Source organism: Canis lupus, chromosome 35 (assembly GCF_011100685.1).
Source record: "Canis lupus familiaris isolate Mischka breed German Shepherd chromosome 35, alternate assembly UU_Cfam_GSD_1.0, whole genome shotgun sequence".
Taxonomy (NCBI): domain Eukaryota; kingdom Metazoa; phylum Chordata; class Mammalia; order Carnivora; family Canidae; genus Canis; species Canis lupus.
The window spans coordinates 4,603,893-4,612,331 of record NC_049256.1 but is presented as its reverse complement, the minus strand read 5'-3'; positions in this window follow the sequence as shown (position 1 = coordinate 4,612,331).

The following is an 8,439-nucleotide window of genomic DNA, read 5'->3' as shown; positions in this document are numbered from 1 at the left end:
TAAATAAATAAAATTTAAAAAAAAAAGAAAAAGAAAAAGAAAAGAACTGGCTAGAAGCTGTCCCCTGCCACGGCCTCCGAGCAACCAACGCCCCAACGCCTTTCCAGCACGGTTAGGGGCCAGTTAGCTAAACCAACGCCCTTCAGTCGAAGGCCAAAAGGCACCGGATACACAGGTTTTCCAGTGAGCCAGCCGCCTTGGGTCTGATTCGCAGTCGGCGGGTGGGCACCGGGCAAGAGGGAAGCCGCTGCCCGTGCAGAGCAGCCCCGAACTCCAGGCCTCCAGGCCTCAGAAGCATCAGCGCACCTCCTTCCTAAGCAGGTGCAGGGCTCGGGCCTGGTGTCCCGTACGAGCACCCCAGGTTCTGTATGAGCATCCCGCATGCCCGCCCTCTAGGATGCAAGCACCTGGCTCACACACCTGCGACCGGGGCATCCTTGGGGTCCAGCGCCTGCGTTGCCACCTCTGCAAACGTGGATCCATTTGGCAAACAGCAGAAAACAGGCTCTGCTTGGGCCCCGTCGGAGAAGAGCCAGCGACTGTGCTCGGGCAGCCTCCCTGGAGGCACCGGCAGCAGCACCAGGCCGAGACTAAACAGGGCAAGCCAGCTCACCGTCTCCCACACCTGCAGCTCCAGGGCCCAGGTGCTCTCAGGGACCCCCCAGGGCTGGCGCTGTGCCTGGGGTGGGGGGGAGGCGGAGGTGGGCACGGCGGGGCCCTGAGCCACAGCTGCAGGGAGAAAGCCAGGGCCTCTGCGGGGACCCCAGGGTGCAGCGCTTGGCTCCCTGGCCCTGCTCAGGGGGCATCTCTGCTGCTCCTTCCGCGGTCAATGGACCGAGGGCTAGTTCATCCTGGGGCAAAGCAAGCACTCATCAAAGGGCAGAGTGACATCCCACACGAGGTGTCCATAACAACCCTGGACAGCAAGTGTAGGTCTGTATCCTTGGGGGACGGAGGCAAACGGACATTCCCCGCCACACGTGGTGGTTACCCGCGCACCTGTGTGTACCCCGTCCAGGTGAGCAATTCATTTAGAACGTGGCCCGTGTGCTCCCCATCTGTAGGTATTTAAGGGACCAGCATTGCACATAATTGCTTGATAAGCATTTATCGGATATAAAATAAACTTATTTAGTAGATTGGAGGTTTAACTTGAAAAGATGGAAAAAAAAAAAAAAACCCGTAGGGATTCTCGTTTTACGGAACGTCTAACCCAAGTATTCCTGAGCACAAACCTGAAGGAAGCCAGATCCACAGCATTTTGGCGGCTCGAAAGACAAGCTCTGGCAAGCATCCTGTCCAACCAGCCCCTGGGGACAGCTGCGCGCTGAACCAGCACGGGGGGCCCTGGCAATGGCAACCCCAAAGGAGGTGCACTTGGCCAAACTGCAGCCCAGTCAGCCAGAAACGAACGCTGGGGCTTGCCGGGAACCCTGTCCGCACAGCTCATCTCTACTCCATCTAGGGGAGCTGGTGACTACTCAGCAGCCTTCGAGCCGGCCTCTTTCAACAAGCAGATCAGAGAGGTTCGACATCAACCGGGCTGTCTCCCTCCTCCGATCCCAGGGGAGCCGTGGCCGACGTGCCCACTGATGAGGTCCCCCAGCGAAACCTCTTTCTGTGACGTCCAAGGAAGACTGTTGGTTGCCGTGCCGGGCACTGGCTCCGTGAGGGCTGTCGTCTGCCCAGATCAAGGGTCCTGTCAAGGGAGAGCCCAGGACAGAGCGCACAATGGGTCCTTCCCTTTTCCATTCCTGGAATAATAAGCTGCTGGCCGTCCTGCACGGGATCTGAGTTCTGAAGCGCTATGGTTCCGACCCGTGCAAAGGCTACGCTCCTCTCCTGGATTGATCTACTTGCCTGAGACTTTTCTGTGTGCCCACAGATGCCTCCACCTAGGCGTTCACACTGACCGCCTACGGGTCGATACTGGGAGTGGGCCACGCAAGATACTCTGCTTGCAGGCGGGGACCACGTGTGAGGGGCTGCACGGATCTCAGGCTCCCCTTGCAGTGCGGGAAGAGCCTGTGCTCTGGCAGCGGACCTGGGGTGTGACTGGGCCGCCTCCTTTCCCTCTGTCTACAGGGACCCTACTCATGGTACCTACCAAGGACTGGATGACACTCTTCTGTAAGGTCTGTAACACGGCGCACAGCACAGACTCAGCATCCTATAAACATCGGCCACTGTTATGGTCAGTGTCCAATGACAAAATGAGCTTACCTTCCGGGCTAGGTGTCCGGGAACCTTCACCAGGAGGGAAGGGGGAAGGTACCCATCCGTCCAGGGTTAGAGGACAGCGTCCGGGGCTCACGCCGGGACCTGCCACTAGAGGGAAGCAAATGCACAGCCTGCTGTCTCCGCCGCTTAGGCGTGACCCGAGTGCTTGAGAGCATCCAACTGTCAGGTCCAGGAGCTCCGCTCTGCCTCCGTGTAGACCCAGGGCCTCTGGGGGCCCGTCCGCTCTCTGCAGGCGCAGGTGCACAAGGAGGACCCTGCGGTACAGGGTCAGCGGCTTCACCGCTCCGAATCTCGCCAGGCCGTGTGATTAGAATCGATACTTTGGGAAAGTGCTGACTCACTCAGGCCACCGATCCATGTGTGAACCATGTTAAATAAAAAACAAACAGAAAGAGCTGTGACAATCATCGGAGGACTTTCCTTCAGGCCGCCGGACTCGTCAGGTGGATCACTTGTTGTGAACCCAGGTGACCTTGATAGTCTTGGCCCGGCAATGCCAGGTCCAAGCTGGCCGACAGCCTGGCCCATGGAAGGGGCAGGGGTGGGACGCAGAGAACGTCCTTGAGCCACCACAGGGCACAAAGGGCCCTCTCGCCCTATTTAGCCTGGAGTCTCGGGATTTAAAGTCTGTGATCCTCGTGGCTCTGGGTGTAGCAGTCAGATGTGTGGGCACCATGTCCTGACGCTCTTTACTAAGTCGATGTGTGGTACTTAGCACTCACTGCAGTCTGAAGGGATCCGGTTTATGTGATATCTTAGGAGACATTAAACATATTAAATAAGAGGAAAAATAAACTTGAAATATCACCAGATTGGCTTCTTGAATCTTCTCTTGCTCCTCAATTAGATCTCTGACCGGAGATCTTATAGCCTCTTCTTATAGCCTCCATCTGCTTTAAGATTTATTCATTTATTCATTCAGAGAGAGAGAGAGAGAGGCAGAGACCCAGGCAGAGGGAGAAGCAGGCTCCATGCAGGGAGCCCGATGTGGGACTCGATCCCGGGTTTCCGGGATCATACCCCGGGCTGCAGGCGGCGCCAAACCGCTGCACCACCGGGGCTGCCCCCTCCATCTGTTTTAACTCATCCTTGAAGAATCTGGGGCTACGGAGAGATCTTGGGGGGAAATATGCCTCCCCTAGGTCTTCTCACTCCCGAGCAAATCGGAGATCATTCTCAGCAAACAGGGCTAGAACATTCCCGTCTCTTTTTTGATTCCACATGCATGCGTTCATTCGTTAGACACTGTTTGAAGTGGTAATTGGCAAAGTCCACTTTCACTGGATTTTACAATTAGAAAATACAGTGGAATAAACCATGTCTTCTCAGGATGAAGCAAGCAGACTTCAATAAACTATCATATAGTTTGGTTATTCCGGGTGAGGGGTTTTTCCCCTGTTCTTGGGAAGACAGAGACTTGGTGCGGTGTGCTGAACCCTGACGAGTACCAGCCTGATCGTCAGAACCCAGTGAGCTGTTCTTCTCCAGGCGCGTCATGTCGGGCGGCCTCGGCCACAGCCCACCTGCCACCCGATGCCCGGGTGTGCTGCGGCCGAGACCAGGCCCGGGCCGTGCCGGAGCCCGTGTCCTCTCCTCGCCGCCCTGCCGCGGACGCCAGCGTTTCGGAAGGGCCCGGGAGGCTCCTCATCCTTCTGGAAGGCGAAAACGGCAGATGCCCTCTGTGCGGGACGGATCGCAACTAGAGCCACACGCCAGAGTGTGAGCCGGAGCTACCGCATGCAAGAGGAACGTCATATAAATATAAACAAATACAAAGGACAGTAAATTGAATATGCAAGCACCTACCATCTAATTTAACAAACACACCTTTAAAGACCTGTGTGCCCGCCCCTTCCCCTCGTGCTACTATTCTGAACATTCCATTATAATTCCTCCACGTGACATGTTTTTATACTTGGTTTAAGTGATATTCTGTGACCGTTATTTTCCTACTTACTTTTTATTTTTATTTTTTTAAGATTTTATTTATTTATTCATGAGAGACAGAGAGAGAGAGAGAGAGAGAGAGAGAGGCAGGGACACAGGCAGAGGGAGAACCAGGCTCCATGCAGGGAGCCCGACGTGGGACTCGATCCCGGGTCTCCAGGATCATGCCCTGGGCTGAAGGCGGGTGCCAAACCCCAAAGGCAGGTGCCAAACTGCTGAGCCCCCCGGGGATCCCCCTCCTACTCAACTTATGATTAGGAAGTGTCTGCGCCTTGATGAGGGTAGCCATAATTAATTATTTTTTGATGAGTAGTAAAATGTGTAAATGCTCGGTTTTACGCAGCACATTTTCTAAAGTTGGTTCCTCTAATTTATATTACACTCTCTACTTTATAGGTCATTTTCATCAAGCATTTTAGCTCATTTAGCTCTTCTCAACCTTGTGAGTCAGGCTGGATGATTATCGTCCACCACGGTCATTGTTTGTCTAGCTTCACCCCAGTTTACTGTTTTCCTTGCTCCTCGTTTCCTGTTGTGTTCCAAGCCTTCTTCCTTCTGTCTGGAGTCGTTGCCCTTCATGAGCCATGAGACTCTCAGACATTAAGGAATGTCTGTTCACGCAAACTGTATTTTTTTGGTTTGGTGAAATGTCTTTATTTTACTCTAGTAATCGAAATAGAGGTTTTGATGTGCAGTTACCTTTGTTTGCCATGTGTTGATGATACTGAGGCCCTGTTTTCTGGTTTACGTTGCTGCTGTTGGGAAATGAGATGTTAGGTGCGTTGTCCCTCTGTAGATGATCGGTTGTTTCCATTTTTCTTTTGTGCCAGGCAGTTTCACGATGCTATTCCGTGTCCAGCTTTTCTTTTACTTACCCTGCTTGAGACATGTGGCACTTACGAGGTCCGTGGTGCTAATGTCTTTCATCAACTCTGGGACATTCCCAGATACTGTATATTTTGAACTTATGATACTTCCCCATTTTCTCATTCAAGAAACCCAATTAAAAATATAGCTTTTGGGATCTCTGGGTGGCGCAGCGGTTTGGCGCCTGCCTTTGGCCCAGGGCGCGATCCTGGAGATCCAGGATCGAATCCCACGTTGGGCTCCCGGTGCATGGAGCCTGCTTCTCCCTCTGCCTGTGTCTCTGCCTCTCTCTCTCACTGTGTGCCTATCATGAATAAATAAAAATTAAAAACAAAACAAACAAAAAAATGTAGCTTTTTACTCTGTTCTTTATGTCTCATGAATCTATCTTTTATCCTTTCCATTTCGTTCCTTATTTGTCCACAGCTATCTTTCGGCTCCCTGATTCATTTCACTCATTCTTCATCTATGTCTAAATCTACCGTTTAACCTCTTCGCTGATTTTACAAATCTATCTGGTCACTTCTGAATGTCTCTCTTCTATATTGTTTGCTTCCATTTCTGCTTCTTTAAAGACTTTGTACTTTGTTACTCTGCGTTATGCATCTCCTAATGCTGACATTTGAACCTCACGGGGGATAAACTCTCTTGCTCAGTGTTCCTGCTTGTTCTCAGCCGTGATGGCTTATTTCCTCCTAGGTTCGGCAGGTTTAGGAGGCTCCTATTGGACGGAGTGTAATCGAGGAGAACCCTGACAGCATGACATGATGGTTTTTCTCCAAATTGCTGTTTAATTCTTCCTGAACCGAGGGTTGTCATCACTTGGGGCCACTTTATTGACACAGATTTCCCCTACTCAGTAAATGTGGGTAGACCAAATCCCACTCCCAAATCCTATAAGACAGGAGAGCTGAGAGGGAGATGGGTTAGCTTCCTGCCTCCCGGCGAGGGCTGATGTCATCTTCTACTCAACTTCTCACAAGTGGCCCCGTTTATGCAAGGTCTCAGCCCAAGTGCCCACGTTGCACGGACCCACTTCTGTCTCTTGCTCCTTCTCGCTAGAGTATTGCTCTCAGCATTTGACCCTGGGGCAGCCTAAGCCTTGGCATTTGCTTGTCATTCTGCTGGCAGCCACTCGTTGGGGTTTGGTTGCGGTGGAGCAAGGCTGGTGGGGGAGGGGAGGGACGGAGAGGGCTGGCCATACACTTGAACGCGTCCCTTGGTCTCCGATGATCTCAGGAATGCATTTCAGAGTGTGTTTGGTGTGATTTTTCTGGCCTCTAGAAGTTCTGCTGCAGGAAGGCCCTTCAGAAATCTTACCTACCACAGAGCAGGAAACGAAAGTCTCAGTGGGGTTTTCAGCCTCAACCAGATACTTGCCAAAAGAATCCTTGACCCAAAAATATGTTAGGTCCTTACTGAGCAGGGGGCCTCAGCTCAGACTTTTCTTTTTCTATGAACTTGCCTGTAGGGTCATTTCTTAAAAATGGCATCTGTTCAGTGCTGCTTCCCCTACCCCGACCCCCTGGGCACAGTTCCCTAACCTGAGTGGTTCTGAGCCCAAAGTCGGCGAAGTGCTGCTTTGGTTTGAGCCTCAGCTCTGCCCTTGTAGTGGGGGAACCCAGTCAAGTTACTTCAACTCTGTGAGTCTCAGTTTACCCGTCTGTAAATTTTATGACATTGCCCTAAAATCCTCCACACTGCCAGCTCCTGCTGGGAGGGGTCAGACAAAATACAGCCCTTCCATCAGTGATATAGGAATTCAAGAGACACAGGTCCAGATTCCTGATAAACTTTGTCCTTAACACATTTTAACGAAACAAATGACCAAATGGATTCACATTTCAAAGCATCCATCCCGCTTATGGAAAGAAACACTGAGAAAGAACAGAAATCAGACAAACTGGTCTGAGTCTGGATCAGCCCCAAGACCACTGGGGATCCCAGGCGGTATTTCAGACATTCTCTGGGACCTCAGGAAAAAAGATCACAATATGACTGGACCGAGGGTCTACGGGAATCTTTCACATTAGGCGGGGTTAACTAAGGAAGCCAGAGTCCCCTTTTTTTCAAAGATGGGGAAACTGAGGCCCAAGTTGATCAGCTTGGTCAAGTCAATTAGGCGCAGAACTGAGACTGACCTCAGGACTCTGTACTGCCGTCTGCTGCCTCCTGTAGATCCCCACAAGGGCAGAGTCTCCATCTTCTCCCTTGTTCATCAGCATATATTTTATTCTAATCTTATATACCTCTATGTATGTTCCTATGTCCTCGTAACCAGAATCCAAAATGAATCTGTTTTGTTTTCCCTGGAGTAGCTCATGTTTTCATGGAGATACTTGTTGGATTCTTTAGGATTGCTCTAACTGCAGTGGTGATAACGCCATGTACGCAAAAGGGGCGATGTATTACCTTGCATGACTGAAGAACTGAAGAAAGAAACTTCAGCTTCGGATGAGGATGGCTCCAGGTGTTCACAGGATGTCGTTGGGAAGCTGGCTCTTTATACAGTGACGATGAGCCTCCCTAAGTGTCAGCTTCACCTTCAGGCCAATGCTCTCTATGTCATGGCCCTTGGCCCATTTACATGGTCACAGCTCCAAGTCCAAGCAAGACAAGTGTCCTCTTTCCCAGTAGAATCAGTGAATTCCCGAGTGTAATCTCAATGCCTGGCTTGTCTTGTCTGGGGCTCAGAACACTGATCAGGTCCATCAGGTGCCACCTCAGGTACTGAGGAGATGTCATCCCCATCAAGGCCACGTGGCTTGGTGAAAGGGCATGATTCCCAGAGGAAAATCAGGGTGTTGCCAGAAGAAACAGAAACAGAGGTGGGAAAGGCAAAGGTGACTGTTCGAGACCCCTGCCATCCTAATAGCCCCATGGATGACCATGGTGTCCTTCGTCATTACCCTGATCGTGGGCGGTTAGGTTGCTTCCGGAGAGGAACCAGATGGTCTGGGTTCAAATCCTACTTCTGCTTCTCTATAGCTGTGACCTTTGGGCAAGTATCTTAATCTAATTTTGCCTCAGTTTCCTCATATGTGAGGTGGAGACAGCAATGGTAGTTGCTCATAGGGACATTATGAGGATTAAAGGAGCTAATAATACACATAAAGAATGTATATCAGCCCCCGGTGTATATGAAGCATCCAATACATGTTAGCCCATTACTCCTTGTCAGAACTAACACTGCTTAAAAAAAAAAAAAGGCAAACATTTAATTGAGAAAATTAAGTTCACTCTCAAATATATTTCCTTTCACAGTAAATTCCTGGTCAGAGCTCTGGTTGTGTTTGTAGCTCCTGATATTTGCTGCAGGGCACTCTGGGCAGCGCAGAGCCTATAGGGTCAGGGGCAGAGTGCTCTCGGCCTGTTGCAATCCTA